The following is a 13,144-nucleotide window of genomic DNA, read 5'->3' as shown; positions in this document are numbered from 1 at the left end:
GTCACTGTGGGAGAATGCAGGCAGCTTCCTCCTGTGTGTGGCCCACAGGCCCACCCCAAGGCGCTGACTTGGCGAGTTGAAAGCCTGTGTCCACAAAGGGCTTGTTCGAGTGTGGGAATGAATGGAGATGGCGGGAGCAGAGAATGGGCAGAGGCTATCTGCTCAGAGCTCGCTGCAGCAGGGGAGTGAGGGGCAGTCAGGGGTGGCAGAGCTTCCCTGTGGGAAAAGGGAAGGCCCTGGTGTGCCAACAGAGGCCGTGGGCCTGCGGAGCTGGAACGGCTGACGAGCAGTGGGGTGTCCCGTGGGACGGGTTAGGGAGCATATTTGGCTTGCTCTGGTTGGTTCCAAGTTGGAAGCAGGACAAAAGATAGGGAAGCATCAGTTATTGATCAAGTCCTGTGGTTTGGGGCTGATGGCTAATTGCAGGGGTTGTTGTTTGGCTGCCTGGACTGTTGCTAGAGATAGCAGGCTGACATCCTGCAAGTCTGACTATAACAGGCTGGCTACTGGAGATGGTGGGTTGGTTTCTCGGGCTGGTGGCCAAAGGTTGTAGGTCAGATTTCTATTTTTACAGATGGTCTGGTCATGGTTTGTATGCTCACTGCTGCTTTCCCCATAACATAGCCCAAACTGCAAATATCCCAGGGGTCCCTCGATAGGAGATGGATAAGCTAACTGTGGTCCGTCCACTCAACCAGCACTACTCAGCAATAAAAGGACTGCACCAGGGACACATGCATCATGGGGGAGGCTCAAAAATGTGCCGAGAACATGTGCCGAGAACAAAACCTCCCTTGGAAGTGCAGCATCATGTGATTCCACTGACATGAAGCTTTAGAGCAGGTTCAGCACACCTGTGATGGTTAGGGCATACAGCCTGACTAGGAAGGGGCAGGAGAGAGCTACCACAATTGTATGTGTTTTTCAGAATTCATCAAACAGCAGGATTTGTGCATTTCACCATCTGCTAATTTTACCTCCAAGAGGAAAAAAAAAGCCATAAATGATGTTGATGAAGGCGCTAGGGATGGGTGTGGCTGACGTCTGCCACTTGCTTGGAAATGCATCAAAAATTAAGAAAGGCCAAGGGGTGGGGGGTGGCTAGAGGATTAGAGTCGGGGATTGATACCCAAAGGAAAAAGCACAGCAGAAGCTCATTGCAAATTGGGCATGTCCAAGGAGTGTTTACTGCAAAACTCTCAGTTTCTTGGTGCTGGGAAAACTGTACAGGTACATGTAAAAGAATGAAATTAGAACACTCCCTAATACCATACACAAAAATAAACTCAAAATGGATTAAAGACCTAAATGTAAGGCCAGACACTGTAAAACTCTTAGAGGAAAACACAGGCAGAACACTCTATGACAGATGTTGCAGCAAGATCCTTTTTGACCCACCTCCTAGAGAAAGGGAAATAAAACCAAAAATAAACAAATGGGACCTAATGAAACTTAAAAGCTTTTGCACAGCAAAGGAAACCATAAACAAGATGAAAAGACAACCCTCAGAATGGGAGAAAATATTTGCAAATGAAGCAACTGACAAAGGATTAATCTCCAAAATATATAAGTAGCTCTTGCAGCTCAATATCAAAAAAACAACCCAATCCAAAAATGGGCAGAAGACCTAAATAGACATTTCTCCAAAGAAGATATACAGATGGCCAACAAACACATGAAAGGATGCTCAACATCACTAATAATTAGAGAAATGCAAATCAAAACTACAGTGAGGTATCACCTCACACTGGTCAGAATGGCCATCATCGAATATCTACAAACAATAAATGTTGGAGAGGGTGTGGAGAAAAGGGAACCCTCTTGCACTGCTGGTGGGAATGTAAATTGATACAGCCACTATGGAGAACAGTATGCAGGTTCCTAAAAAACTAAAAATAGAACTACCATATGACCCAGCAAGCCCACTACTGGGCATGTACCCTGAGAAAACCATAATTCAAAAAGAGTCATGTACCACAATGTTCACTGCAGCACTATTTACAATAGCCAGGACATGGAAGCAACCTAAGTGTCCATTGACAGATAAATGGATAAAGAAGATGTGGCACATATATACAATGGAATATTACTCAGCCATAAAAAGAAACAAAACTGAGTTATCTGTAGTGAGGTGGATGTACCTAGAGTCTGTCATACAGAGTGAAGCAAGTCAGAAAGAGAAAAACAAATATCATATCCTAACACATATATATGGAATCTAAAAAAAAAAGGTTCTGAAGAACCTAGGGGCAGGACAGGAATAAAGACGCAGATGTAGAGAATGGACTTAAGGACACGGGGAGGAGGAAGGGTAAGCTGGGACGAAGTGAGAGAGTGGCATGGACATATATACACTACCAAACGTAAAATAGCTAGCTAGTGGGAAGCAGCCACATAGCACAGGGAGATCAGCTCGGTGCTTAGTGACCACCTAGAGGGGTCGGATAGGGAGGGTGGGAGGGAGACCCAAGAGGGAGGGGATATGGTGTTATGTGTATACGTATAGCTGATTCACTTTGTGATACAGCAGAAACTAACACACCATTGTAAAGCAATTATACTCCAAAAAATATGTTTTAAAAAACCCTCACTTTCTGTGTTAGATACTTTCAAAATAAAATGTTGGAGAAAGCATGTCTAAACATAAAAGGGGAGGAGGGATCAGCATCCGCCAGCCTCCACTCAGATATGCTGGGGGCATCAGGTACAAGCTCTTGGTACAGGCCTCTTACAATGGGGTCTCCATCCAACTCAGTCTAAGCTTTCCAACTTGATAATTTTTCTCAAATCTATTTATAAATACTCCTGGAACCAGTGCCAAGAAAAGAACGCAGCACAACTGGCTGAGTGCCACCCACTAGGGGGTTAGCATCCTGCCCATGCCCATAGTGAACCATGAAATCTGAAATACAAAGAGTCAAGAGGAAATCATCCCACAAGACTTATCTGCAAGATGTGTATCAAAATATTATCATCTAAAAAAGAGAGAGAAAGCACAAAGAAAACATATTGAATGTCCATCTGTGGCCTAGTTGAGTGAACCAAGTGATATCCAAATACTGGAAGACACAAAAAACATCCATGGTGATGACAGAGGGATAAGTGCTCATGAAATGTGGCAACAAAAATACAGACGCAAAACTGACATATTAAACATAGAAAGACCTCAACTACACAGAAGCAACACAGAGATAAACCCGGAAGAAAATGGGACAAAGTAAATATATATTTTTAAAGAGAGCTTCTGGAAGATCAAGTTACCTGCAACACCAGGTGGAAAGAAATGAAAATGGGAAGAAGAAGAAATGGGACAAAGTAAATATATATTTTTAAAATATATATTTTTAAAGAGAGCTTCTGGAAGATCAAGTTACCTGCGACACCAGGTGGAAAGGGGAACATGGCAAGGAAACACAGCAGTCCGGTGGGAAGAGAGGGGTTTTTTCCAGAAAAGGCTGGGCAAAAGGAGAGTGCAGACCTGGCCCCCCTGCCTCCCATGCAGCCCCCAGGATTCTCTTCCCACTCCTATTGCCCTGTTAACTAAAAATACTTGGTTTTGTTGCTCCTCTGCTTTTCAGTTTTTTACTTCTTTAATTTCTGTTTATTATTTACTTTCTTTGAGTCTATTATGTCGTTACTTTGCTAACTTCTTAAGTCAGAGGCACAACTGTTTAAACTTTTGGTCTTTTTAAATAAAATGACTAAAGCTATAAAGTTACCCCTAATATAAACCCACAACCAAATTTTGTTGTATTTTCATTGTCATTTCATTTCTAAGTAGCTGATAATTTGTGATGACTTTTTTCTTTGACCCATGAGGTATTTAGATGTGACTTTCTTAACTTTCAAGTGATGAAGGATTTTTAGTTATCTTTTTATTGGTATCTTTTTAGGTAAAATTTGGTCAAAGGATATGGTCTCTATGAAAAACCAATTCTTTGAAAGTTGTGGAAACTTTAGGGTTGAGAACAAGGACATGTTCCATGTGTTTTTGATAGGAATGTGTACTCTTCAATCACTGAGTGCAATGGTTGATAGATGCTTTAGATCAAGCTTATTGATTCTGTTATTAGCATCTTGTCTTTACTGACTTTTGTTGATTTGCCAATTAATGAGAGAGGTTTCTGTGTTTTTTTTCTCTGACATCAAGTAGGTGGTGCCTTTTCCAACAACCAACTCTCCAATTCTCTGACTCCAACCAGGTGTCCAACAGTTCAACCCAATTCTGAGACTAAGTTCCTGAGTTAGTGGTCAGACCCCACAGGTTCAAGGACTCAGCCCACAAGATGGCCCCCACTTCAAATGCCAATTGCCATGAGGCGCCCAGGCCATCAACACTTCTGTCCAACCTGGCTACAAATTCAGGGGTTCCCATCACCCCCTCCTCAGATTCGATTAATTTGCTAGAGTGACTCAGAACTCAGGAAACACTTTACTTAGGTTTACTGGTTTATGACCTGCATTCCAGATATAACTCAGAAGCAGCCGAATGGAAGAGATATGTAGGGCAGGGTATGGGGCTTCAATGCATGGAGCGCACATGATCTCTCCAGGCACCACCCTTCCAGCACCTCTGAGTGTTCACTGGCCTGCAAGTTCATCAAATCTTGTTCCAGAGTTTTTATGGAGCTCAATCTCCAGACCCCCTCCCTCCCTGGAGGTTGGGGTGTGACTGAAAGTTCTCACCCTCTCGTCACTTGGTCTTCATGGTGACTGGTTCCATTCTAAGGCCATCTATGGGCCCACCCTGTGCCACCTCATTAGCATAAACTCACTCCCAAATTAGGCATTATAAATATCAACTTTCAGATTCAGCATTTTAGATTTATCCACATATTTACCTTCCCCCCCCCCACGCACATTCATTCTAATCTTGCTTTTCATATTTTCCCTTATGGGATTTCTTCTATGGGATTTTCCTTCTGCCTTAAAGTCATCCTTGAGAATATTTAAATTCTAAACTTTTTGTTTGTTTGTACAATTCTGCACCCGATTCCGATGTGTATGTTCTCTCCCTACACCAGGCAAATCTCCAATATCACTTGGGTATCCCACAATTCAACCCAATTCTGATACTATGTACCTGGAGATAGCATCAGAGCCCACAGGTTAAGGGCTCAGTCCCCCAAGACTGCCCCCTCACCACTTCAGACGGCAATCACAAGTCTAAATTATCACCTGTGCTTCTGACCAACTGGCTATAGATAGGTTTTTACAACCCTCCTTGGGTTCAATTAATTTGCTAGAGCGGCTCACAGAATACAGAGAAACATTTTACTTAGTAGATTACTGGTTTGCTATTAAAGGATATAACAGCCAAATGGAAGAGATGCAAAGGGCAAGGTATGTGGGAAGGGGCATGGGGCTTCCATGCCCTCTCTGGGCATGCCACTCTCCCCAAATCTCCATGTATTCACTGATCTGGACACTCTCCAAACCCCATCTTTTTGGGGGTTTATGGAGGCTTCATTATAAAGGTATGATTGATTAAATCATTGGCCTTTGGTGACTGATTCAAGCTCCAGCCCCTCTCCCCTTCCCAGAGGTCAGCGAGTGGGATTGAAAGTTCTAACCCTCGAATCACATGGTTGATTCCTCTAGCAACCAGGCCCCATCCTTCAAGGCTTTCTAAAAGTCACCTCATTAACATAAAGTCTGGTGTAGTTGACAGGAGCTTGTTATAGATATTAACACACCTCTATCACTCTAACTACTTAGGAAATTCCAAGAATTTTAGGAGCTCTGTACCAGGATTAAGGACAAGACCAAATATATATTTCTTACTGAGAATCACAGTTATCTCAGATGAAAATGTCTTATTTCACCTCATTCGTGAATGACAGTTTTGGGTATACAATTCTAGGCTGATAGTTATTTTTCTCTCAGTACATTGAAGGCATTACTCACTTCCCTTCTGGCTTCCACTGTTGCTTTTGATAAACCAATTTTTTTTTTAAGATTTTTCTCTCTACCTATTTTCAAGATCTTCCCTGTGTCTTTGGGATTATGGACTTTCATTAAGATGTGACAAGGTACAGCTACAGACCCACTGGGCTTCCTGAGCCTAAGAAGTGACAACTTCCATCAATTCTGGAAAATTCTCAGCCATTATTTCTTTCCTCTGCCCCATGTTCTTTTCTCTCCTTCTGTAATTCCACTTAGATAACTATGTTATTATACTAAATCTTCTCTCCCTTCTCCCATCTCTTACTTTTTATCATATTTCCCAATTCTTCAGAAAATACACCCATGGATTTTTTTAAAAGAATATATTTTTATTTCTACAAGTTCTCTTTGATCTGTTTATGACCTGCTCAATCGTCTTTATAGTCTCTTGCTTCTTACTATTATTTAAATGCCTTACTTTATTCCTTTAAATATACTAAATACACTTATTTTATATGCCTGGTTACTCCAATATCTGAAAATGTGTAGGTTTGATTCTATATTTTTCTGCTGACTCATGTTTCTTTTGGGGTTAAATTAGTGTTTCTGGGTTTTGGGGGTTTTTAACAACAAAGGTATATTCCTTAGAACTTATTCTCTGTAAAACTTGAGTTGGATAAGGGTTTGTAAAGAAAGGTTTACACTTGCATTTGCCAGGCTTCTAGAAATACTACCACCCAGTGCTACCATTTTTTTTTTTAACTACGACATACTTTCTACAAAACAAACTAAAGCAAATAGGAGAATCAGCAAAAACCTTCCCTAGTATCTGCACCAGTTCTCCCAGTGATCAGTGTTTATGAAATTGGAAGCAAATGTAAAGATTAAACACTGACTGATCCCCCTCTGGGTAATGTGCACAAGAAGGCTGGCTTTAGAGCTCCTGAAAGTCAGAGCTTCCTGCAAGCTCCAGCGTTTCTGTGAAAACTGACTTGGTTGTCCAAGAAAAGTAGTACTTCTGTCATATGGCAGTCTCCTTTTAAAAGCACTGAGGTAAAACATGGAATGTGCATTTCTTTGGATCTGAACCAAATATTCTAAGGTCACAGTTACCTGAAGACATTTACAGGACACATGATCTCCAAGCAGCATTTCAGTCGGAAGCTGCCCACACTTAAAACACCATTGGCCACCTCCTTTCTCATTTACTTTATGGCTCCCACATAAGGTCACATGTCAGCACAGCGGCTCATGCTCAGGCCAAGGGACAGATGTTCCATAAATACCACTACCCAGAGAAGACACTTGGCTCCCAACTCTGGGCATCCACAGACGTGAGAAGCCCTGAGCAGTTTTTTAATATACTATGTTCTTTTAAAGATTTTTTTTTTTTGGCTTCACCGGGTCTCAGTTGCGGCACGTGGGATCTTCATTGAGGCATGCAAACTCTTAGTTGTGGCATGCACGCAGGACCTAGTTCCCCGAACAAGGATTGAACCCGGGCCTCCTGCATTGGGAGTGTGGAGTCCTATCCACTGGACTACCAGGGAAGTCCCACCCTGAGCGTTCTTGAATTCACAGCACAGATACTGGCAGCACCATCGGTACATGGGCCCCTGTGTCCTTTATTTATATGTCATGAGGACCTACTCCGTTCTGGTCCAGTGGATGTCCTGCCTTTTTAATGTTGTTCACTCCGGGAGACTGCACCTCAGAATGGTGCTGCCCATCCAGCCGGACCACCTGCTCTCAGTTTGGGGGAATGGGAAAGGGTCAGAACTGCCTGGTTGTTTCCTTCCCTGAGGGGAACCTCGCCTCACTGAGCTGGCCAAGCCCTCAGAGCCCCCCATGTCTCAGTCACCTTCAATTTCCCAGTCCCTCTCTGTGCCCCATCTTCCCCTCAGGCTCCCAGCAGCTCCCCCCCCACCGCAGCTTCACTGTCCCCAGCTCCTCCTGGAGTGACTCCTGGCTGCATCTGGCTACAGGTTCTTGGAGGGGATACTGCTGCTGCCCCAACACCAGGATGGCTCCTTTGTCACTCAGTCATCCCATCCCAGCTCTGTGGGAACTGCTCACATGCCTCACAGGGACAGGCCTGTCTGCCTTTTGCCCTGGGTCTGCAGACCACAGCTCAGAGTCACCAGGGCCCAATCTCCTCTGGACTCGGAGCTCCATCACCGGTCCAGGCCTCTGAGGCCTCTTCCCTTCTTGTCAGTCCAGCAAACTGAGAAACTCTGCTAAAGTCTTTTATCTGGTGTGCACAGGGAAAGCATCTCAATGTATCTAGTTTACCCAAAACCAAGTCCCAGCACCTTCCACTCAAAATAAAAACACAGTGATCCAAAACCTATGGGATGCAGCAAAAGCAGTCCTAAGAGGGAAGTTTATAGGAATACAATCTTACCTCAGGAAACAAGAAAATAAAAAAACCTAACCTTACACCTAAAGCAACTAGAGAAAGAAGAACAAACAAAACCCAGAGTTAGTAGAAGGAAAAAAATCATAAAGATCAGAGCAGAAATAAATGAAACAGAGACAAAGAAAACAATAGCAAAGATCAATGAAACTAAAAGCTGGTTCTTTGAGAAGATAAACAAAATAGATAAACCTTTAGCCAGAGTCAACAAGAAAAAAAGGGAGAGGACTCAAATCGATAGCGTTACAAATGAAAATGGAGAAGTTACAATGGACACCGCAGAAATATAAAGGATCAAAAGAGACTTGCAACTGTACGCCAATAGAATAGAAAACCTGGAAGAAATGGAGAAATTCTCAGAAAGGTACAATCTCCCAAAAGTGAACCAGGAAGAAATATGAACAGACCAATCACAAGTACTAAATTGAAAATGTGATAAAAAACTCCCAACAAACAAAAGTCCAGGACCTGATGGCTTCACAGGTGAATTCTATCAAACATTTAGAGGAGAGTTAACACCTATCCTTCTGAAACTCTTCCAAAAAACTGTAGAGAAGGGAACACTCCCAAGCTCATTCTACAAGGCCACCATCACCCTGATACCAAAACCAGACAGATACCACAATAAAAGAAAATTACAGGCCGATATCACTGATGAACATAGATGCAAAAATCCTCAATAAAATACTAGCAAACCAAATCCAACAACACATTAAAAGGATCATGCACCATGATCAAGTGGGATTTATCACAGTGTTGCAAGGATTCTTCAATCATATGCAAATCAATCAATGTGATACACCACATCAACAAACTGAAGAATAAAAACCACATGATAATCTCAATAGATGCAGAAAAAAAGCTTTTGACAAAATTCAACACCCATTTATAATAAAAACTCTCCAGATGGGACTCCCCTGGTGGTCCAGTGGGTAAGAATCTGCACTCCCAATGCAGGGGGCCCAGGTTTGATCCCTGGTCAGGGAACTAGGTCCCGCATGCATGACAAAACTAAGAGTCTGAATGTCGCAACTAAAAAGGCTTCATGCTACAACTAAGACCCAGCACAACTAAAATAAATAAATAAATATTAAAAAAAAAACTCTCGAGAAAGTGGGCATGGAGGGAACCTACCTCAACGTAATAAAGGCTGTATATGACAAACCCACAGCAAACATCATTCTCAATGGTGAAAAGCTGAAAGCATTCCCTCTAAGATCAGGAACAAGACAAGGATGTCCACTCTTGCCACTTTTATTCAACATAATTTTGGAAGTCCTAGCCATGGAAATCAGAGAAGAAAAAGAAATAAAAGGAATCCTAATTGGAAAGAAAGAAGTAAAACTGTCACTCTTTGCAGATCACATGGTACTATACATAGAAAATCCTAAAGATGCTACCAGAAAACTACTAGAGCTCATCAATGAATTTGGTAAAGTTGCAGGATACAAAATTAATACACAGAAATCACTTGCATTCCTATACACTAACAATGAAGATCAGAAAAAGAAATTAAGGAAACAATCCCATTTACCATCACATCAAAAAGAATAAAATACCTAGGAATAAACCTATCTAAGGAGGCAAAAGATCTGTACTCAGAAAACTACAAGACACTGATGAAAGAAGTCAAAGATGACATAAACAGATAGAGAGATATACCATGTTCTTGGATTGGAAGAATCAATATTGCCAAAATGAATACACTACCCAAAGCAATCTACAGATTCAATGCAATCCCTATCAAACTACCAATGGCATTTTTCACAGAATTATAACCAAAACGTTTAAAATTTGTATGGAAACACAAAAGACCCCAAATAGCCAAAGCAATCTTGAGAAAGAAAAACAGAGCTGGAGGAATCAGGCTCCCTGACATCAGACTATACACAAAGCTACAGTAATCAAAGCAGTATGGTACTGGGAATTCCCTGGCAGTCCAGCGGTTAGGACTCTGCACTTGCACTGCAAGGGGGCACCGGTTCAATCCCTGGTTGGGAAACTAAGATCCCACATGCCACGTGGCACAGCCAAAAACAAACACAAAACAAAAAACAAACAAAAAGTAGAGTACTGGCACAAAAACAGAAGTATAGATCAATGGAACAGGATAGAAAGTCCAGAGATAAACCCACGCGCCTATGGTCACCTAATCTATGGCAAAGGAGGCAAGAATATACAATGGAGAAAAGGAAGTCTCTTTTGTTCATGGTGCTGGGAAAACTGGACAGCTACATGTAAGAGAATGAAATTAGAACACTCCCTAACACCACACACAAAAATAAACTCAAAATGGATTAAAGACCTAAATGTAAGGCTAGATACTATAAAATTCTTAGAGGAAAACATAGGCAGAACACTCTCTGACATAAATAGCAGCAAGATCTTCTTTGATCCACCTCTTACAGTACTGAAAATGAAAACAAAAATAAACAATTAAACTTAAATACTAATTAAACTTAAAAGCTTTTGCACAGCAAAAGAAACCAAAAACAAAACGAAAAGACAACCCTCAGAATGGGAGAAAATATTTGCAAATGATGCAACAGACAAGGGACTAATTTCCAAAATATACAAACAACCCATGCAGCTCAATATAAAAAACACAAACAACCCAGTTAAAAAATGGGTGGAAGATCTAAATAGACATTTCTCCAAGAATGACATACAGATGGCCAAAAAGCACATGAAAAGATGCTCAACATTGCTAGTTATTAAAGAAATGCAAATCAAAACTACAATGAGATATCACCTCACACCGGTCAGAATGGCCATCATCAAAAAAATCTACAAACAATAAGTGCTGGAGAGGGTGTGGAGAGAAGGGAAACCTCCTACACTGTTGGTGGGAATGTAATGTAAATTGGTACAGGCACTATGGAGAACACTATGGAGGTTCCTTAAAAAACTAAAAATAGAACTACCATATGACCCATTAATCCCACTCCTGGGCATATATCCAGAGAAAAACATAATTTGAAATGATACATGCACCCCAATGTTCACTGCAGCACTATTTACCATAGCCAGGACATGGAAGCAACCTAAATGTCCATTGACAGAGGAATGGATAAAGATGTTGTACAGCAAACTCCTGGGGCTGCCATAAGGATGTCGTGACCGCCCCTCAGCCCCAAGATGCCACCAGGGCACAGCCCACAGCTCCCCTGCCTGAGGTGTACACGGGCAGGATCCGGCCTCTCCCCTCCCCTCCCCTCCCCTCCCAGATTTTATCTGGGCAACCTGCTGCAACTCGTTCTGCCTGGATGGACAGCCTGAGGCGGCCTCACTGCCCCATGAAGCCAGGTCGCAGGCTTATTCTAACCCTGGGTACAGCTCCTTCCCTTCCCCCACGGTCTCAGAACCAAGCTGCAAGGCCTGTGGGGCGCACTTCACAAGCGTGGCCAGGAAGGCCAATGGCCATGTGTCTCAGGACCAAGAGGAACCCGTCTACCTGGAGAGCACAGCCAGAGCACCTACTGAGGGTGGACGCAGACCGTCGACTCAGAGGATAGCTGAGGCTGGAGGGCCTCTCTGTCTGACCTGACCAACCGGAGGACGCTGAAGGTCTAACTGTGTGGCATCTCAAAGAGATCCTGGCTCACAACTTCATCAACTACAAGGGCTGCTGTGAGAAGTGGGAGCTGATGGAGGGTGAGGTGGCTGTACAAGGGTCAGAAGGGACTCCAGCAGCTGGTGTGTGGTGCTGAAGACCAAAACAGGGGAGCAGGGGAGCAGTGCCATCCAGCCTGGAGGAGAACCTGTGTCGGATCTGCATGGACTCGCCCATCGACTGTGTTCTGCTGGAGCGCAGCCACATGGTCACCTGTACCAAGTGTGGCAAGTGCATGAACCAGTGTCCCATCTGCCGGCAGTACGTGATCTGAGCCGTGCATGTCTTCTGATCCTGAGGGCTTCTACTGGCTTCTTCAGTGCTTTACAGTGACATAGCTCGAGATGTCTGGGCCCACAGTTAGCCAGCTTATAGAGGGGCAGGCTAACAAGAAAATCTGCAGTGCTCCTAAGACCAGGGCAAGCAAAGATGCTGTGTCACCTCTGGGCATGCCCGTCTTGCTTCAGAAGTGCACCTTGTGTCTGGCAGAGGCCGAGGCCAGTGGGAACTAATACAGATCACACAGGCAAGTCCCTGTTTCAATGATCTTGGGTTGATGATGGTAACTGATGAAGAGAGGACTTTCTGGAATTTGGACCATATCTTCCTCCCTTCCTCTGAGAACCTAAACAGTTTCACCCTTCCTCCTGTAGCCTGCCCATCCCCCTGAGCTGCATGCCTCTGTTTCACCCACCAGAAGTCCTGGTAGAAATCGTTCTCTTCTTCCCCAGCACATCTGGATTCATTTCTGGTCCCTCCAGCTTTCTGTGCTTTAACCAACCTTTGCTAAAGTCTGTTGCTGTATTACCTAAAATCCATGTGCTTCTTCAGACCAAAAAGGCGTTAGCTTACGAGACCAGTAGTGATCCTCCTTAGGACAGAATTTGGATCAGTCAACTCATTTCTGGTGAGAAATGAAACACAAATGCTACTGAAAAAAACTTGAAGTCGTTAAGAGTTGCTTCCTTAAGTGCTGGGATTGGAAGCTATCAGTCTCCTAACCTGCCCTTGGCAGTCAACAAAGCATCTGGCTTTCAAACTGCTGGGAAATTCCAGCCTCTGTGCAAGAGATGGTGCATGGATCATCTCTGCTTCTTCTCTTGGGGCCTGACTTTGTGCCATCCTTAATTTTAGCTTATGAGAAAAAGCAAAGTGTTGGGTGGAAGTAATGGCTTTCTGCTTGGCTTGACTTCTCCAACAAACAGCCTTAAACCACTTTCCCCTGAGCA

At 43.2% G+C, this 13,144-nt stretch overlaps 1 protein-coding gene and 1 pseudogene across 2 annotated transcripts in view; one reads left to right on the top strand and one right to left on the bottom strand.

Moving 5' to 3' along the window:
- IBA57 (iron-sulfur cluster assembly factor IBA57) overlaps positions 1 to 13,144 on the bottom strand; it is a 64,355-nt gene that overhangs the window by 36,567 nt on the left and 14,644 nt on the right. The gene's annotated exons all lie outside the window — the stretch shown is intronic.
- Positions 128 to 12,207, top strand: LOC132517922 (E3 ubiquitin-protein ligase rififylin-like; annotated as a pseudogene).

The sequence above is a fragment of the Lagenorhynchus albirostris genome, chromosome 3 (assembly GCF_949774975.1).
Source record: "Lagenorhynchus albirostris chromosome 3, mLagAlb1.1, whole genome shotgun sequence".
NCBI classification, from domain to species: Eukaryota; Metazoa; Chordata; class Mammalia; order Artiodactyla; family Delphinidae; genus Lagenorhynchus; species Lagenorhynchus albirostris.
This window is presented reverse-complemented; position numbering and strand designations above follow the sequence as displayed.